The sequence below is a fragment of the Chroicocephalus ridibundus genome, chromosome 6 (genome assembly GCF_963924245.1).
Source record: "Chroicocephalus ridibundus chromosome 6, bChrRid1.1, whole genome shotgun sequence".
NCBI lineage: Eukaryota > Metazoa > Chordata > Aves > Charadriiformes > Laridae > Chroicocephalus > Chroicocephalus ridibundus.
This window is the reverse complement of record NC_086289.1, coordinates 32,930,013-32,951,127: the sequence shown is the minus strand read 5'-3', so window position 1 is coordinate 32,951,127 and position 21,115 is coordinate 32,930,013. Positions and strand designations below refer to the sequence as shown.

The following is a 21,115-nucleotide window of genomic DNA, read 5'->3' as shown; positions in this document are numbered from 1 at the left end:
CACATACTCACAAAGAATTGTGTGCGAGATATTCTTGAAATACCATAGGACGGAAGTAAAATCCACACACTGGTGACAGAAAGACAAATAAAAAAGATGTAAGACGCTAAGTGAAAGCCGTGACTATGTACAGTTAACGTGCAGTGCGACACAGCTTCCTTTTCTACACAGAGACAGACATTGATGTATGACAATTTAGAGCACTAGGCACAGTATCTCACTGGGAATGTCTTTGTTTTTTCTCGGATAGCAAAGCAAGAGCCTTCTCAAATGCTCAAACAAGGAGGATGATGGCACAAGCCCCCCTCCCCCCCCCCTTTTTTTCCCTAGGAAAATCCAAGGCAGAGCAGCAATGCTTAGTTTTAGCACTGGAGTGAATCTCTCTCCCTCTTTCTCCCACTCTCTGCAAAGGTGACAACCGCAGCCAGGCACCCTGACACTAAGCCCAGCCGTGAGGCTGCAGCTCTCTTGGGAAGGGGTCTGTCTGTCTGCTGTTTTCTGCTTTCACGTTGGTCACGATGCTGGGAAGCCCTCACTATTTCTGGGAACTCTCCAGTGAGATGTGTGCAGTAGTTCATTCATCTCAAAACATCTCTCATTCTTTGTTTGGAAGACTTCATTTCAGCAACTGCATTCAGTTCGTGCATTCAGGCTTTTCTTGCAAGGCCATAAAACATACTTTAAAACGTCAAAGATACTATTCTGAGGTAATCTTGTGACCTCTGGTGCCAGGGGATGTACTCAGGAATCTGAAGTCTTTTGTCTAGTATGATGTGAAAATGGCTTCTATATGGGGAAAAGCTAGTCTACTACTCAGATAAAAAGACAATCAGTCTGTGAAAAAGGCAACCAGGGGGATATACGTGATATTCACTAAAGCACAAGTAGCACAAATAAGGTGGCCAAAGTCTGTTTGCCAGGTCTCCCAGTACAAGAATCAGAGGGCATCAAATGCAGTTAATAGCAGCCAGCTTCACAACAAGCAGAAGGAGGTGGTACTTTGTGCAATTGGTGTTAGACTTGTAAGGCCAAAGGATAGTGTCAATGCTAAAAGTCTGCATTGGTTCAAGGAGAGGCTGGAAACGTTCATGGAAAAGAATTCCTTTCGAGTTACTAAACCCGCAAGTGATTCGGAGTCCCTAATCTGAAAATTATTAGAATCTGGGGAAGAGTCACTGAAGACTGTTACATGTGCTTGTCCTGCTCTTCATCTTCCATAAACATACATTTTCAGCCACTGCTCAAATGACCTGACCCACCACAATCAAGGAAATGCCCTGGTATGTAAACCTTCCTTCCTTACCAGCCACCACTGCCACCACACCGTCCTCATTCATAACGAACACTTCAGTATATGGAGCCCTCCCACTGTGTCATCTGGGTGTGCAACTCCCAACCTACTTGTGAGCAACGTAAACAATTAAAAAGAAACGTTCCTCTCAGATAAACAGAAAGATATGAGGCAAATTATTAATGCTATTTATACTGCTGCTTTCCAAGTTTCAGTTTTCTGATCAGCTTTATAAAGCCTGAATAAGCATTTAAGACAGACAAATTCTTTCATAGGCAAAAATAATGTATTTGTAACTTCATAAAATTTATTTGTTGCCTAATGGGCACAAAGTACTGTTAATGCTCAGCATTATCATTTATTAATTTGCTTTTCTCTTAAGTTTAGCCTCACTTTATTATATCTATAGTATCCCTAGAGAACAACTAGAACCTTCTGTATTTCCTCTCTCTTCTGTGCTGTTAATCATTCTTCCTACTTTAGTATCATTTTCACATTTAATTAGTGCTTTATCCTCCAGATATCGGACCATATCTTGACCTTTAAAGGATACTACCGTCCGCTTATCCTTGACAATGCTGACTGCTATTCACATTTACTTTCTGTCTACAGTTCCGTGGCCAGCCTGCAGTACCTTTAAGTGAATTTTAGCCCAAGCTGACTCGTTGCAGTAAGTCCCTTAAGATATTATGTGGCAGAGCATCAAATGCCTTTGCAAAGTCTTGATGCTATTCTGTACTCTACTAATCTTCTGGCTTCATCTTTAAAAGAAGTGGAGGGATAAATGTTCTAATTTGTCTGGCTTAGTTTACTCTAGTACACCTGTGTCATATCTGGGTCTCATTATACTATTCACCTCCATATAAACACATTTTCCCAGTCTGCTTCAATATTTATACTATTTATTTCAATTTGGAGCCATACCCATAAGACAATAGTTTCCATAGTTACTCTTAATTCAATTTTTAAATACTTGTAACATGCTGACACTTCATTAGTCTCCTGATACTTCCTCAATTCTCCGTGGGTTTTTTTAGCAACTAGTTGTTCCATCAGTTCTATAAATACCCAAAGGGACACCTCAGATGCATTTGTTCAAGTGATGATATTTCATTATGTATTTCTTAGTTGCTTTTTCCCAGCAGTTCACAATTACATCAATGATTTCTCAACCAAGCCATTATTCAAAGTTTAATCTCCTTCACAATAAACTGCATGGCAAAAGTCCAATTATTTTTAGTGGGGAATAAGAACTGGTCTCAAAATTTATCACCGTATTACAAATTAATTACAATTAGTATTTTCTTGGTCAAGTCATTTTGCACTATTGTGCCTTCAGGACTTATAACACGGTCTCTTCATATTATCTTTAACCTCTTGGCAACTGTTTCAGTGTATCCTCATGCTGTCCCTGTTTTTCTCACGTGCACTGAACTTGGAATATAAAAGCCTGTTTTGGTGGCCCTCCAGTTTTCTGTTTCCAGTGCAGTTCATATTTTAGTTTTACTTGCTTAAGTAGCCCACAGTGACCCATTCTCTCTTCTGCGTTTCCCATTTTCACTGGAACAAGACACATTTCTGCTGGCTTTCCATTACAGTATCTTCTTGAGTCTTTCCTACTGCCCCTCCCCTTCAAAGCCCACAAAGGCTTTTCTTAAATTCTCTCAGCTGATCCTGTACATTAGATTTTCCTCATAATACGACATCCTTTCATTGGATGACATCAAAACTCTTCAAAGACAGCCAAGAAGGAGGTACAGTTCAGTAACACATAAAGTTAATAAAGAAGGTCCAAGTGACTAGTTCCTCAATGTCAACTAATGATCTAGTTTTCTTATAACTATAGAGCTTTAAGCTTTTTCATAGAATCATAGAATTATTTAGGTTGGAAAAGACCCTTGGGATCATCGAGTGCAACCATCAACCCCACTCTACAAAGTTCTCCCTTACACCATATCCCTTAACACCACATCTAAATGACTCTTAAACACATTCAGGGATGGTGACTCCACCACCTCCCTGGGCAGCCTGTTCCACTGTCTGACCACTCCTTCTGGGAAGAATTTTTTCCTAATGCCCAGTCTAAACCTATCCTGCTGCAGCTTGAACCCATTCCCTCTTGTTCTGTCGCTAATTACCTGTGAGAAGAGACCAGCACCAACCTCTCTACAGTGTCCTTTCAAGTAGTTGTAGAGAGTGATGAGGTCTCCCCTCAGCCTCCTCTTCCTCAAACTAAACAGTCCCAGCTCCTTCAATTGCTCTTCATAAGGTTTATTCTGCAGGCCCTTCACCAGCTTCGTTGCCCTCCTCTGCACTCACTCCAGCACCTCGATATCTCTCTCATATTGAGGTGCCCAAAACTGGACACAATACTCAAGGTGTGGCCTCACCAGTGTTGAGTACAGGGGGACAATCACCTCCCTCCTTCTGCTGGTCACGCTATTTCTAATACAAGCCAGGATGCCATGGGCTTTCTTGGCCACCTGGGCACACTGCTGGCTCATGTTCAGTCGCTTGTCAATTAGAACCCTCAGGTCCTTTTCTGCCAGGCAACTTTCTAGCCACACTTCCCCAAGCCTGTAGCGATGCATGGGGTTGTTGTGGCCCAAGTGCAGGACCTGGCACTTGGCCTTGTTGAAGCTCATACCGTTAGTGTTGGCCCATCGATCCAATCTATCCAAGTCTCTCTGTAGAGCCTCCCTATCCTCATGTAGATCAACACTCCCGCTTAACTTGGTGTCATCTGCGAACTTACTCTATGTCCTTATCAAGGTCGTCAATAAAGATGTTGAACAGAAATGGTCCCAACACCGAGCCCTGAGGAACACCACTTGTGACCGGCCGCCAGCTGGATTTAACTCCATTGACCACCACTTTTGTATAAGCACAGAAGATACTCATTATAGATTAATTTTGCTGCCTGCCAGCTGTTGTGCCATCAAGATCTTCTATGACTGAAGTGACATGGCAAGACAGGAAAGACACCATTGTCTTATCCCCCACTGCTACCATGAATACAGCTAATTAACTGCTAAAGAAATAGAGGAAAAATTATGTTAAATGAATGAGAGGAGGAACACTCAGACATTCCCTCTCCTTGGCTCAGAGCCTGGATGCCTAGTGAGACTAGTCTTAAATTTCACTCACTTGACTCAGTCACTTACTACAAGCTCTTATACTGTCTTTCAGATCTATGATTAAATATGTGATCCACTATTAGAATTTCACAAGGAAATACATTAGAAACAGCAATTAAGAGCTGCGTTCTACATGGTTTTGCTCTGATAGGAATGTCTGCCCACTTAGCACCTATATTCAGGCAGATTAGATAGAGGGAGTACACGAACAGACAATAATGTGACTGCTAGTTTATAGCACTGTTTTGTTAATAACATCCACAAGCATTTTAATTAAACCATGTTGTGCTCTGAATGATGTCCTATCACTGATACTTGTGTTCTGAATATGTGGGCAGCCCCACAGTATGTTATTTATTGATATTGTAGCAGTCCTTACAGACTTCCAGTTGCTGTACATGTGTAATGCTCCAGAGTGCTTAAAGCCAGTGGAGGAATTATGGCATTCTGTGAGCCTTGAAAATCATAGAACCGACTCCAAAATCTGTTAGTGACTGATTCACTGCTCCTGGTTCTTAAACCGGGCTGCACAGCAGGATAGTTGCAAAGGCCACCTTTAGACTAAGGAGCTTATTTGCCTTAGGATCTTTCCACAGCCATTGGGGAGTGGTAAAGTCCTCAGCAGAGTGTCTCAATGGGACCTGATTGTAGGTGCTCTGGGCTGCCCCAGAGGAAATGCTTTCTCTTGATTCTATAGGAAGCTGGGGGAGAAAAGCATCCCAAGGCTAAATCTAGGCTTTGTGAATGCCCCTTGAATTATCCTTGTATGTGTTTGCAACAGCCGTCTCTGATAATCTGCGATATATTCTAGAATATAAATACTACAAAAATATATAAATACTACAAATACAATACTTACTACAAATACAATACAAAATACAATACTACTATTTATAGAATATAAATACTACAAACAAATACTACAAAATTCTGTCTCCTAAGCTAACACTAGCCCCTGCCCTCCTTGTCCAAAGTTCAGGGGGCTTAATCTACACTACATGCCCACAGGGATGGTGCTGGCTGCAAAGCAGAACAAGTAGTCATTTATCCAGCCACAGCTGTTGCCTAATGACAGAAGTCTGACAGTGGCTCCTGTGTGATGGAACGCCGGTCTGTTTGCAGACTTGCCTGATCACTGCTTATCTGTGACCTGCTGAACATGCATCAAAAGCTCATAATCTGTAAATTCTTTTTCTTTAATTTTCTCTTTTTCTTCCATGCTAACTGCTAACCTGATATCTCACATGAATTTTTTTAATCAAATTTCCTAGAGTTATTTCTCTATTTTTGCCTTTTAAAACCAGTATTTTTCTTCTTCTGAATTCTCTCTGTTCTTATTTTTCTCCACTTTTAGTCTAACCTCATCTACTCCCATCGGTCTCAATGCTAGCTTCTGATTAATATACCTCCACATAAATTCAATTTAGCCACTGACAGTACTTTTTTAGGCTTGAGCACATGACATCCACCTGGTCATTTCTGGGGTGGGGAGGGCAAATGAGGTAGAGAATAGCAAAAAAAGCAAAAAATTGCTTTCTGTGTTGAAGTGGTTGGCTTTACTTGGTGAAATCAAATTTTCTGGTGTCCTGTGCTTAGCATAACTATTTACAGTAGCTCCCACTAGACAAGAAAACTGTCTTCATCGATTTTATCAGTCTTATAACATATTCCTTGTCATGCTGTGGAAATATGAATTTGTGCATATAAGTGACAGAAAAGTTTTACAATAGCAGATCCAGCAGAGCAAGAAAAGTAATGGTGTAAGGTGGAGCTATACAGAGCTTTGTACTTCAAATGCTAGTCATCTAGATTAGCCCTACTATTTCGCGTGGGCAATAGCTACACTGCCACAGCTTTATTTCCTTAAATTTTTAGTACAGTCACTACCCCTTTAAACATATTTTATAGCTGTAGCTCCATCAAATTAACTGAGAGGTTGTATCAGCCTAATTATACACACGTCTACAGTGATACAGCTAATGTCATACAAAAGCTGAGTACAAAACCCCCTTAATTTCTGTGTACCACTAAACAGCTCCTGCCAGAAATGAATTAGCCCTGGTATTAAGGCAGTACTGAAACCTGTGTGTATTTTTGGAGCAGAGCCAAATGTTCATTTAGAGTAAAGACTCTGGAAACTTATTACTACACGTGTGTTTACATTCATAAAATTTATTCAAGCAAAGTTATTCAGAAAAGACAGATATGACACAGAGTGAGCCTAAGGAGAGATGGAAAACTGAAATTCTTTAGCATCGATGAAGGACTATTCACATGTACCTAACAGTACAATAGAAATGAGTGACAGTGGCAAGAAATTATATCCAAATCCTCCATTCTCAGCAAAGAGTTTGAGGTCTGAGCAAAAATTCTCCATGACCACTTTTTTGTCATCCACCCTGTGGTTTTGTTCTTTCTTGAAGTCAAGCAATATATCTAGGGGGTGCATATTATGTACAAATCAAGCTAAGTCCAAGGGTTAATGAGATTAGCAGCTCTCCCATAGGCTATCTATAGCCTGACCACTAAGTCTTATGCCCTCAGGAGTTAATAACAGGGCTATCACAAACACCAAAAATACACAACTGGCCTCTAACTGAATTGCAAGCAAACCTTCCTGCTTCCAGCACAGGAGCAGTGATGTCCGATAAAAATGTGACAGCAAATAATTCAGGGACAAAACACAGGAAGGTGCTCCAAGATGTTTCCAGGGCTTCTTCCCGTGCTTACGAGGGATAAGGGATGACGGATGCTTACTGACAAATGAGACATGCATTGGGAAGCCCAGCTGTGAAAGTAGAGGTTAGTTCCCCAACTCCTCTCACCAGTTATCTCAAAACTACCTTCTTAATTAAAACTTGCAAAAAATGATCTAAAAGAAGTAAGCAGTGAACATGATGGCTAATGAGGGAAAAACCAAGCTATCTGGGTCTTGGCTCTATTTTGGTGCACAGTGCTTCAGCATTTGAAACCATGCCATCTAGAACTTAGGAAAATAGTTATCGGCAAGCTTTATTAAATAGCAGACAGTTTGGGCCAAGATGCTCATTCCCAATGTGCGGCTGTTTGGTTGCAGAAGGCAAATGGCTGTGAGGTGCCAGAAGCATCAATACAGAAATAGGAGCAAGCAGTGGGATTAGGCTACAATTGGTTTGGGGTTTTCAGCACTCATTAAAATGACTGCCTGACAGCACTGTCTAAATGGAAATATTATGCAAGCTTTATGCAAACTGTGAATTCATCTCAGAGCAAAAACCTCCTCCCTGTATTTTGCTGGGAAAAACACATTATGGACAAATGCATTCACACTGAAATAGATCATGCAACCAGTTTTAGAGAGAACGCATGGTCTTATCCCTATTTTCTCATTTTGGATTTCTCCACCCTCTCTAGGGATGGTGGTCTGAACTCCTTATACCATCACACTCTCGCTGACCTCAACAGAAAATTGCTCATCTCAAAACACAGCTGAGCAGAGCAGCCAGCTGCCTCTCCTTCAGCCACTTGTTCCCAAACCAAGGTTGCAATCCCACGTGCAGCTGCAAGGCAGGCAACTGAGAGTGGGGTCAGTTCTCCAGCCTATTATGTGGTGGTTCCATAGGCTGTGGGAGCAAAAGCTTTGCTACAACAATGATCGTGGGTATCTCCTTTCATTGCTTTTAAATTGTTTTCTCCTCTTCCTCCCCCTCTGCTAGCCATGGAGTCTTATTACCACTTGATCCATCTGAACCCTAAGGCAAAGTTTTCAGCACTGGGCACGCTCCTGCCGAGAGAGTTTTGTATGAATTATAAAGTCAGGGCATTCAGATAGTACATCAGTTCCCTTCCCGCAGGCTGTCTTCATGAACGCTTATTCATCTTGAAATGATGGTACGCTAAGAAGTCACTTAAGCTTTTAAGCTTTCCTGATCTCATGTCACAACCTCAAGAACAACCAAAAGGGAGAAGGAGAATGCCCAAAAAAGTATAAAAACAAAAACTGTAGCCAGAAACATTTCTGTTGCTGCAACTGCTGTTAAATAAAGAGATCGCTCCCTGCATAGATAAAGCATAACAGTATGTTCTGTTACATAGCTCATAACAAACTTTGATTCAGTTCAGTATTTTTGTCACCAAATGATTATTGCTGTGGTATCCTCCTTGGTTTGGGAAAGTAGACAAACAGCTAGAAAGCCCATCTGCATGCACCCTTCCAGAGACTGTAAAGGAGGAGAAGCAAATAGCAAAGAGATATACAGCCCTCTTCCATTGTGGCAGGACTGTTGTCTATTTCTGACAAACAGAATATCATTCTGGCAGAGACATAAAAATTAATTTTTCCTGTCATTATGTTTATCAGCATTGGTAGCCTTTACAAAGCACTCTTGTATTTCAAAGATAAAATTACCACACGAACTCTAGCTGTGCACTTCTAAAAAGGCTAAGTGACACATTTCTTAGAGCCTTAAATCATGTCTTCCAGGCCTGCTGGAGATCAGAGGCGTTTGCACAGGGGAGCAACTAAGTGGAAGTCACTTGTAATGTTCTACCTGCTAACTAAAGAGCAGACAAACACTGGCAGGCTGGGCTGGAGCTGCAGGCACACAATGCTTGCTATGCCTCATTTCAGAAGTATAGCATTGCTTTCTTTTCTCTCATGCCCTCTGCCACACGCCAGCAAACAAATAGGAGCCTGGGAGCAGCTGACCACTTCTGATGCCAAGGCACTGTATGCGGTGGACTGTAACAGCCTGTGTTCGCCAGCACTCCTCAAAGAAACGGAGAAGGCAGTGTTCCTCTCAAGCCTTGTGTGAGGGTGGGGGAAGGAAGGGGAAAGGAAGCCACTCTCTGGACTCTTCATCCTCTTGTGGGAGCTAAGCAGAGGAAGCCAGATTTAGGCAAATGTACGAATATGAGATGATGGCAGGTTGTCCCCTTCCACACAACACAGCAATTGCAGGAGTGCTGTCAAAGCCATGACACCAGCTCTTGATGCTGAGTTCACATGGTTTGGAAAAGTGGGAAAGACAGAGGCACAGGAGCCCTCTGCACTCTGAGGCTGTTTTGTCCCTTCCCCGGGCACAGCGCAGTGGCTGGGACAGCCGAAGAAGCACACACACGGCAGAGCTGCTCTCAAAACCTCTTTGCCCTTCTTTTCCCCAAAGTGCTTTCTCTAGCTCACCTCCTTGCTTACCAGTGGTTTCTGGGGAAGAAGAGAAAAAGGAAGAACAACAAGGGGCAAATATAACTTGTCATTTCCAGAGATAACACAGCACTGCTGCAGGGATCAGCAGGCACATGCTGGTCATGCTCCTTTCCACAAGGACACGTCAGGGGCCCACAGAGAAACCATAACTCCTAGGGGTGAGGAAACTTCAGCTTGACAGGTACACCACAACTGAGTACCCATTCCCCACACTGCCCTAGATCTGGCTCTGCAGAATGGTGGACAGAATGGACTCCACGCATTTCCATCATTCAGAGACAGCTTATCAATTGTTTGAGGACCTGTCCAGGTCAAGTTTGATTCTATTTTCAGAGCTGTGTAATGACTGTTGATGACATCTGCCCACGACTAGCAGCAAGCATTGATGAGTACTGTAAACAACCGGTTTCCAAATGTACAGCCGCATGTCTCCTTTCTGCTCCAGGCAGCTGATAAAGATCCATTGATGGTAGTTGCTGTTTAATATGGTAAATGATTTTGGAGATTACAGTCTTCTCTTATGTAATCTCCTTACATAAGGGCTGAGAAAGAAAACAAGTTAAGAGCAGAATCTGAATGGCAAAACATCAGGGGATCTGGAGCTCAGCATAGGTATTGCCATCTTGAAAGGCCTTTCTGAGTATCCAAGCTAATAAAAAGCCAACAGAAATAAAATTCACCCACTTTTAAATATACAAAAGAAACTTAACTAAGAGTTGCAGCTCACCACAGAATCCTGTGTGATAATCCACTACCTGGTATTTAGTTAACCAGATGTTCGGTGAACGAAATGGGAGGTAACTAAGCAAGTACATTTTAATCCTAAGTAAAACCAAAACAAAACTGCACAAAAAGCTCCGAAAACTAGCATTTGCAAATGGGTTTTTCCTGAGGTATGTTCAGGTTGGAGAAAACCACGTTGTTCTTCTGAACCAGCTGCCACGTGGTGACACACGATGTCTGACATTTTTTGCATGCTGATTTAGGAAACTCTGCTGTGCTACTCCAGTCAATCTCCCCATGTGCTGCGTCAGCAGCTCCTGCTGTAAGCGTACTGCTTGTTGCTCCTAAGGAAGAGTGCATTCATTCATTATTGCTCATAACTCATGCTCCTAGTAGAGAAAGACAGAGGGAATGACTTAAAATGTTTAAAATCTTAATGGCAGAGAGAGGAGAACATAAAGCAAAAGATAAAGGGGAAAGAAGCAAGAGTAGCAGAATGGATGGAAAATGCAGAGAGGCTCTTTTGCCCTTTTCATTCATATTTATTACTGTCTGCTCTGTTCCTTTCTTTATCTTCCTTTGCAATATCACGTGTCATACTGCGAGCTTTGAGAACACCGTGCTCAGAGAAAATCTCAAAGAGCCAACACATGCAAGACCTGAACATACCAGAGAGATGAACAACGTTCATGGGTGGAGGCTGTCTGCAGTAATATGAGAATACCTCAACAAGTTTCATACCTACAGAAAAAAAAGGTCAAAATCGGGAAAGGGTCTGTCCTGTCTTTACTTTTAAGCGTGAGGTATAGAAGGCTCACAGATTTACAAAACTCAGTAAGCGATGTAGGTTTTTCACTGCTTTTAGATGGGATTTGTATCATTTCTTAAGAGAGCTGAAAATACTGGAAAAAAATCCACCAGCATTTGCTCAAACCTTTTTATTAATTCAGTTCAGCTGGGTTCAGTTCCTTCTATGTTTGTCCTTCAGATACATTCTAATGAACGAATTTGCTGGTGATGAGACTCACAGAAACTGAAATCATTATGTAAATTATTCAGTGAAGGATTTGGAATAATGCATTGGTAAATACTGGATTCTTAAAGACAGAAGAAACTAAGGAAATTTCACCTCTGCCCTGTCGCTACACTAGTTATAAACAAAGGGCTCATATCTGGGTTGCTTTTTTTTTCCCATTCAAAAAGATGTAATTCTGAAATTAGTTAACATTAAAATGTTTTTCATGCTGGACTTTATCAGCCTCTCAAATGGAAAACACATCGTAAGCATGCATATTTTATCAAAAACTTGTCTTTTTTTTTTTTTCTGTTTGCATTTTTGCCTTAAAATGCAAAACATTAGTTGATGTGCAGTTCCTTGGAAGTACGATCAAGGCCAAACTTGAGGAAAAAAAGGTTGAAGCTCCTAACACTGGCCCCATTTACAATGAAATCGGAGGGTTGGAACTAGATGATCTTTAAGGTCCCTTCTAAACTGAACCATTCTACGATTCTATGAAATTTCACAGGCAGAACAAACCCAAACACAGTACTTGCACGTGTCTCTCTTCAGCCCTGCAGAATAGCTCTGAAATATAAGGTAGAGAGAACACCCAAAAGGAGGGAAAGTAAGGAGAAAAAAACCCACACCAAAACTAAGGGAAGATACACTGCATGTTCTTGTTTCATGGGGTAAAAACAGTGATGACATATTGATCATCTGACTAGATTAAGTTAATTAAGAAAATGAGACTTTGACATGTTTACTACTGAATTACTAAATGTGAGCAGACGTGTTACTACAGCGGCTGATGATGTTAGCCCTACCCAGCTCTCTGGCTCTGTTGCTCAGTGCTGTTGCTGCACACGCCCGTTCCACCAGCCTCCTGCTTTGCTCTTCTTTGCCCAGCAAGTGAATCCATTTATGTCTGTCGCTGGTGCTATATATGTAACCGAGTTCATCATACGTTAGACAGACTCGTGAGACAGTTTTGGAGAACTGGTAATCCACAGCGTGCAGACACACTCTTGACTGAAATTTCTAAAACCAGTGTTCTTTGTGGGACATTACTAGCAAAAAAAAAAGAAATCAATGTTTTTAAAACATTTTGCTATCATCAACACTGAGAAACACAGAGACATGGGGAATTTCAAGAAGCTGACTTTCTGCTCAAAGGTAGCTCTTGTATTAACAATTTTCTTTAAACTGTCTCTGCAATTTTTGTAATATTCTTACAGTGCTCCTCCTCCTTCCATTTGCTGTGTTGTCTTCCAGCATGAGCAGTAAGTTGGCCGTCTGGATCTCTTCATTCACTGTGACATTAGGTACTTAAGCCTAAGGCGTCAAAGTCTTTCGAAAGGTTGCACAGGGTGGCAACGCTTTGGTTCTGAAGATGAAATGCATCCAGGCACTGAATTCTGAATTTCAGTGATTTCTTGACCTATGCTGACAATTTGCACTCTTTTTTTTCTCCATTGCTTCTAGGAGGGAGACATTCAGTTATCCAAATATTTCTTTTGGACGCAAATATAGCTTAGTTGCAAAAATAACTGAATGTATATGAACATCAGACCTTATTTATAACTGCTGCTCTGTTCCATATGTGATTGATCGCCTCCAGTAAGGATACTTAAATGGAGCTGAGCTATTTGTGTTGGAGGCAGTGGCTGCAGAGCAGTATCATTTGGCAGTCACCAGATAGCTGAGCTTTCTTAGTGCTCCTCTGTACGTGCCCTAGCAGACACTATTATTTTAAAAGTCACTAATACTGCTTATTAGATTTCTGAAGTAATGGTTTTGCTCTGCTTCTGCAAACTTTTTGCTTTTCCTTCTGCACTGAAGTCACAGTTTTCATTCTCCCCCTCGCAACCCTCTTTTGCTGGGTTGCCTTTTAAATTCATTCACCTAATAACACAGCATACGCAAGATAAATATTTTTTTTATTTATATATAACACCTATATTTTTTGCCAAGTAAGAAATAGAGGCTATGGAATAGCATAAGGATAAAATATCACCAGCAAAGTCCCCTAAAACAGGGATTATGTTTTTTCTTCCCAGAGTGATAGCAAGAAGGAAGTTCACTGACTTCGATGCAAGCATTGAAACAGAAGGATCCAGCCCAATTACCCTTGGCGGAACAGCACAGAAGGATTTTTCACAGGAAGACATTCTAAAATGACACCTGGAACTTGATGGCATTGTATTTCAACCTTGATTAGAATAATTAGTTTATACCTGTTATGACACTATCTCAAGTAATTTAAACATAATATGCCCTGAAACCATAAACAAATTATTTGGCAATGATTTGGAGGAATGCTTTATGTGCAGCAACCCCTGAATAAAGTTAAGGAATGAAGTTATCAGGAGCCTGAGCAGCAGAAGCCCCGCTGCTTAAAAGACGTACGTGTGGATGTCTATTTCGAGACTTTGCTTCTAAACTATCAAACATGTCCCTAAAATAACATTACACCAGTACACAGACCAGGTCAGAAGGGAACAGTGGCGAACACCATTGCAACCTCCAGGTTTCTGCTTAAGAGTAAATAGTTCCACACAGCCAGGAGTATGCAACTAATCTGCTGAAAGGATTAATTACGACCTACTCATGTTTCATCTCTCCAATAAATGTCCTACCGAGAATCATAAAATATTGGAAAACAATGGATTATAACATCAGGAGCTTTGAAAGCATTTATAGAGCGGCACTCCAGAAGAACCCCTGACTGTACACAAACTCCAGACAAGAATAGCACTGCTGGTATTTTGGAAAGATGTTGGCATGTCATTTGGATATAGTTTGCTATTCTGTATTTCTATTTCAAACTATTGAAATGGCCACTGTGTTCTGAAGGGATGTACATCAAAAGTTGCAGGTTTTTTTCCTCACATTTTGACAATCACCACCACCACAGTATGATCTTTACATGCCTCTTGTTCATCACAGGTCTATAAATTCCCTCCTGATAACCAAAATGAAGCTTCATGGACACAGAAAAATGATTACACAACCACAGAAACAACATGCACCAAATTAAGTTGATTTTTTTCTTTTTCAAACATAAGTGTAACTCCATCAGAAAATCATGTAAACTTAATAAAAAGGGACACAAATTCAAGTCTTGACTACGCCTTGCAGCATATTTTGGAGGTCAGCAGGCAGAGACTATCTTAGGTCTGAGATTAATACTTCTAGAGATGAAAAGTTATCAGAAATGGTGGCCACCTCCACTTCTGTGCACTCAAGTGGCAAATGCAGCTCCCATGCTTTGGCTTGATACCATCAAGCTGGAGGAGCCCAGTCTATGAGGAGGATAGCAAAACACACGTATACAGTTTAGATACAAATGCTGATTATAGAAGCACCTTATCTTGTTGCACAGAAGCACTATGCCATGGGGAGTCTTCTGTAGTTGCATGTTTCTATACTGACCTAAACAATGTGTCCTCCAGCAGCTGCTGCAGAAGGCCACTCCTTGAGTGGGATGAGAGGTAGGACCTGTGTAACTGCAGGAAGACTTCTGCTCCATGGCACCGTAAGAATAGTTGTCTGCCATACGTACGGTATACAAGTGCTCATTTTAATTAAGGTTTAATCTCCTCAATCTCTGCACTAATCCTTGGTTCTCTTTCATAATATTCCCACAGACCACTCCAGGGTATTTTCTGGCATCAAAAAAGTCTTAACTTTCCTGCATTTGGTCTGGCTTGACAGGGTCCTGTGTATCCACCTTCATCTTTTATTTTCTGACAGAAATCTGCTAAATATGTCAGGCAGAAAAAACCACCAGTGTTTGAGCATTAATTGGACGAGAATGGCAGTTTGTGGATTTGAGGAATAGCAAAGGTGCCACTAGAGTGTGTAAGTGGGCAGCTGGCAGAGCAGCTTTTGCCAACATTTGCGTCAACGTGGGAGTACAGCAATATGGTAGCTGTTAACATTGTACTCAATAAATATCTCATCATATGTGAAGATGTGACTAGCCTTTTGGAGAAACAAGCTGAGTATTCTCTGCATCCGCAGCAGGATTTCATGTGTAATCCCCACAAATGCCAGCAGGCCTTCGTGGGTGCTTAAGTACTGTATACATAAAATTGCTTTCTTAAAATCTAGTGTGTTGGTAAACAGTAAAATAACAGTGAAATAATTCACAGATTTAATTATCCAGAGAAAAACGGTGTAATGCTCAACACAGCACTTTTTCTCAGCTGACTCAAGCCTTAAGGGAAAACACACAGGCCTGCTGTTGCCAAGCGCACGTGACAATTTTTGTTACTATGAGACTTGGTTTCTGTGTGCTATATAGACTAGAATAGACTGTTTCAGATGGAAGGGACCTACCGTGATCATCTAGTCCAACTGCCTGACCAATTGACGGCTGACCAAAAGTTAAAGCAGGTTATTAAGGCCATTTTCCAAATCCAACACTGACAGGCTTGGGGTATTGACCACCTCTCTAGGAAGCCTGTCTAATGTCTGGCCACCCTCTCGGTAAAGAAATACTTCCTGATGTCCAGTCTGAACGTCCCCTGGTGCAGCTTTGAACCATATGTGCATCCATAAAAAGGAAGCACTTAAGTTATTTACAACTTTTCTTGTTGTTATTGTTGTTGCTGCTGCTAGAAATAGGAAGGATGCTAGAATTATTGCTTTAGGACTAAGGAAATTGTTTCTGCTTATATGAATTTGATACAGTTCGTAACTATTGGAGTTAAACAACAGAGACAATATTGTAGATAAAAATGGTACTAAACCTCAGTAGGGTACATTTCTACAACTATTTCTTGCCATAAGGTTTCCTCCTGTGGATTTCTTACAACCCTTACACAAAGATTCCCTACGTTCCTCTGTTAGGAAAAAAATTACCTGGTGTTAGGTTTCTGACTTCTAGTCATGTTCTGTTTTCATTTCGCCATGACATTTCTCTCTGTGAGGGGTGTGCCTACACTTCTTTCTACACCTTCTTCAAAGGGCCTTCTTTCTGTGCCTTGGTCCACCACAGCTATTCTTCTGAGTGCCTTGCCAACACAGCTATTAATTTTGAATAATTCCCGGAGTCCAATGCTCTACGCTTTATGTCATACACATTCCCCTAGAAGAAAGTTCTCTATAATAGAAATTTATCGTGACATCAACAATTGAAACATCACCATTTGGAAGAGTCAAAACCACTGAGATTTCAAAGAAATTTTGTCTGTGACACTTTAAAAAGGTTGATTTACAGATGCAAATAGTAACAAACACAGAACTGGAGCAAACTCAAAATATATAGAATAACATTTGGCTTGATCTTTTAGTCCATTTCATTGAAAATGAGCACACTAAATTTAGTAAGGTGTTATAAAGCGTTAATTATTTTGAGGACCTATTAAAATACCCTAAATTAATAATTTCCTTATTTTTATTTCTTTCTACATTGTCCATTAGTATCTTGCTGCCAGCATGTGCACAAACCCCAGAGTAAGCATGCTTTTTAACACTGAGAAATTCTAAAACAAATGCAACAAAATGTTTTATCAAGCCACTAGTAAAACGAGGAGGCTACTCAGGTACAGAAAATTTTCCTATCAGTAGTAATGATGCTTATCCACTCTCCAAACCAGCTTCCAAAATGAGGGTTCTACCCACAGAACATCACCCTTGTTTTTATCTTTACATTCACAAAATCATACGCTATTTTTTATGAAAGAATTTGGGAATGTAAGGCAGTGGAGGAAAAATGACAGTACTAAATGACAGCGCTACTTCAAACTAAAATGACTTATTAAAGTACTTCGGCTACTATGATGGACAAAAATGCTCCTATATGCACAGGAAATTTAGTTTTACAATTTCACATGGAAATATAAGAAGGGCTATTTACACTTTCTTACTGAAAAGTTAATGACTTGCACATTCCCTAATAAAATACTTTCAATCAGCTTTATTAATGTATCTATTTACATTCATAGTTATTGTCATAAGCATGAAAAAGGAAAATACTTTCTCCACCCCATCCCTTAAGCCTAAAAGCTTGAAATTTATATCTGTAGAGAAATATCAAACTCTACCATTCCCTCGCACCAAAATCCCAAAGCACAAAATCGCACCGTCTGAATGAAAATGAAGGTCCTGAAATGTTGCTCCGAAAAGTGAGATATCAGCAGACTGATTTTTGCAGCAGGCAGCCGAGCCAGACCACGGCAAGGATGGGTACAATGTTTTACTGCTATGTGGGGTCAGCCCACTGCCTGCGGGGAGTGAAGAGCTTGTGGGGACGGGCCAGCCCCATGCACGACAGAGGAGTAGAGAGCCTGACCACCCAGCAAAGTCACCACTTCTCTTCCAGCTGGAGACCAAGGCTGTATTTTAAGCTGCCTCATTTTTATTTACCAAACAGGTAAACAAAGAGCCTCATGCAGCCATCACCAGTCTGGTGGGACAGCAAAGAAGTTGAGGGATGAACTACTTACTACTTGTTCTCTCACGGGGTGTTTCCAGTGTCCCAGGACATGGGAGACCCCCATCAGCCTGAATGCGTACACTCACACGCTGCTCAGAGATAGCTGAGATGCATCACTATATCTGCTGCACCCAGCTCTGCTTTCTCTTTTCAAGCAGATACTATCTAGTGAGTAAAGTCTGGCTTGTAGCCACTCCATGGACAGAGATCCTATCCTTGTCTGTCTTGTGTGTTTTGTGCATTTGATAATGACAGGATAAGGCTTAAACCATCACTGTAACGCCAGCGGTCTCCAGCGTGCCTTCCAAGTACTAAACGAGTCTTAGGAGAAATGTCAATAGGGAAATATTATAAAATAACATTTTGTATAGAAAGTGATCTACCATGACATATACAGTGTTATTTTGGACAATTTTCTTAATCAAGCAGTAAACAATCTTGTATCAAAGTAAGGACAGCTGGAACTTAATACCCTAAATAACTAGCTTTCCAGTAAGAATTTAAATGAAAAAAAAACCACAAACCAGTAAATCCAAGCGTGCTGACCCATGTGAAATTCATGAAAATTGAAGGTTGTACGCATGAATTTGAGATAGAGTGTGGAAAGTGTTGAGAAATTTGTAAAGCCAAGTACTATTGACTCTTCGTTTTGCAGTGAACCACTACTCTGGTGGGTTTTACAATCCTAAAAGGACCTGAAGCAAGAACACTTCAGCTGCGCAGTAAAAACACCTATTTCTCAAACTAGGCGCCAAACCAAATAGTCTGAGATCCCACCCAGTAGAATAGATCATTCTGCACATATGTAAATAAATAAAACTCTGCTCAGAAAACAAGCAACAAACAAACAAACAAGAAAACCTTTATCCTTCAGCATCTGGGATCCAAAGGCATTCAAGTCCAAGAGAACAAATCATATTTGAGCTTTGTCACATGCTAAAGAGCAATTCTGGCCATCCCTTCAGAAGAGGGCACCATCTGTTACATCTTCTTCCCAAACTACATACATGTACTCCCCTCCTCCAAAAATAAATAAATAAATAAAATGTATTCGTTTCATGGAAGCATACATAACCTTTTGAACAGATGGGAAACCTGATGGACCGACAAGCAGGGAATCTCTTACTTGCTGATTTCAGGAAGGGAAACTTTTGGGTTTGAAAGTTGTTTTTAGACAATTTTCCAACTTCATGGCTTAGGAGAAGATCAGCAATGTAGAAGAATAGAATTTTATGTTGTTAAACCCCCGAGCTATGCGGAAACCAGACAAAAATACTTAATGCCAGCAGAGTAACAATTTAAAGAAAAATGTACATCAGATTTGCCTGTATAACATGGGTATTCCCACTCAAATTCCTCAGTCACTGCATCAAGCTATTAATTCCACAATAAATTCTCCTCCTGCTCCCCGCAGCATCACTATTCCTTACTTTCCGCATATCTGAACTTCTCATCAAATTTCATTTTCCCTGCAGGCAGTGGGTCATGTTCTTCCAAGCCCCTCTGTTCTGGTTTCTCTGCTCTCTTCATTACCTTTCTCTCTTAGTTGTTCAGCTCTTTTCTAGTTCCCTTTCCTCCCTCTTTCCAGTCTCCCTCTGCCCCAGGACCACCATACCTTGTGCACAGGGTGACCGGCTGGGATTCTTGCTTGAGAAGCCACTCTCTCTCACGCTGGAGATGGCAACTTGTTCGTGGGCCCTTCCCCTGGCAGAGGGATCTGCACTGTCCTCCTGGTGCTCCTCCCCCAGCTCCCGCCAATGCCCTCATTCGGGCACAGAGAAGAGAGATTTTGTTGAAGGTTGTGTTGGGGCCTCATGTGGGGAACGGTCCTGCCCACTTTGGCCACTAGCCAAACACCAAAGACACCTGAAGTGAAGGGTCAGTAAGAGACCTGGGATGCTACCAGTCCCATCCTAAAATCAGGTGGGTGGGAGCTTTGAGCTCTGAAGGCAGCCTGCCTCCCCAAATCCCTTTGCAGCCAGCACTCCTGGTGACTTCCCCCTCAGTATGTATACTCTCCTGGTACCAGAACTGGGGAGGGTGAGCAGGGGAGAGGAGGAGGTGGCTGCGCAACCAGGCTTCCCCTGCCGCCACTGTCATCGTATTCGCATTGCAGGGAGATGATCTGGCTGCCTTTGTGGGGCCCTTTGGCAGGAGCCCAGCAGCCTTTCTGTGCCACTGCTCATATTGTACTGCAGGAGTATAAACACGGGCTTGTCCACAGCGCTCTTGACAGCTCTAGAGGAAATCCATGATCGCCCAGTGTCAAACAGCCCAGAGAAGCTGGGCTGCTTTCTGTACACCAGCTACTGTCCGTATCCTAATTCCCTATCTCTTCTAAGAACATAGAAGTTTGCCGATATCAGAGAAATAGGACAAGGGAATATGATGGGACTGTGATAAATATTCTCGCTCAGAGTTTGATGCTAAAAATCATCTTTAATGCTCCACTGTTTCTAAAGACAGAGAGTGGACAGCGTTTAACATTTCTCAGGACCGTGCCAAGGTGCCACAGAGATAAATAAATGAGGCAGAAAATACATAATGTTTGAGAAGAAAAAAAAAGAGAGTTAATAATGTGAGAAGAAAAATGATCTTAAAACCAGAAAAGACCATCTCGACCAAGCCTCTCTCTACCCTGCAAATATTCAAAAGCATAAAAGATGTTATCAACACCCTACTCCTTCCTGTCTAATGTCTCTTTGACAGGGAGGATAATCCTGGAAAGCATAAAGACACGGTCTTTCATCTACCTAGAAGTTGTAATACCCTACTGCTAGGCACTATATATGAGCTACCAGAGCATTATGCTGACTTTGCACAGATCTGAGTGACCGCACAAACTTCAAGGCCTGAGAACACAAGAAATAGATCAGAAAAAAAATCAGCAAGCTTTGAGTTCTCTAGAGTGGAAAAAATCCCCCTGTACTTCCTGAACTTAATGCACGGACTTGAAACCCTCCAGCCTTCCTTGTTGAGCATTCTGCTTCCTACAGGTGTGACACAGGTATTAGTCTAGTCTTCTGCAAATACTGGATGTCAAACTTCCCTTGTGCCCTACCATGTACTAATGTCTGTCCTACTGTATACTCTGAGGAAATTCAGTAGCTTTAACAGAAGCTGGTGTATGCGTGATAGCCCCAGATTATGGGGATTTTTTTCATTTCCTCTGTTATCACCTAGGCAGAGTTGCTTTGCCTACAAGGAAAGCCCTTTTTGAATGTAGAACCTGAAATCAAGGAAAGCGTAGGTGTGCAAGCAGGATCTCCATCTGCTCTCCTTTGCCCGTCCCACAAGGGAGCAGACAGAGGGGTGTAGCACACACACATGCTAACAT

General features: G+C 41.5%; 1 protein-coding gene across 1 annotated transcript in view; it reads right to left on the bottom strand.

The window, feature by feature from the left end:
* Positions 1 to 19,742, bottom strand: part of PHYHIPL (phytanoyl-CoA 2-hydroxylase interacting protein like) — a 59,753-nt gene extending 40,011 nt beyond the window's left edge. The window contains exon 1 of the mRNA XM_063337971.1: positions 19,394 to 19,742. The gene's annotated coding sequence lies outside the window, so the exon portion shown is untranslated. The remainder of the gene's footprint in view (positions 1 to 19,393) is intronic.
* Positions 19,743 to 21,115: the final 1,373 nt, after the last annotated feature.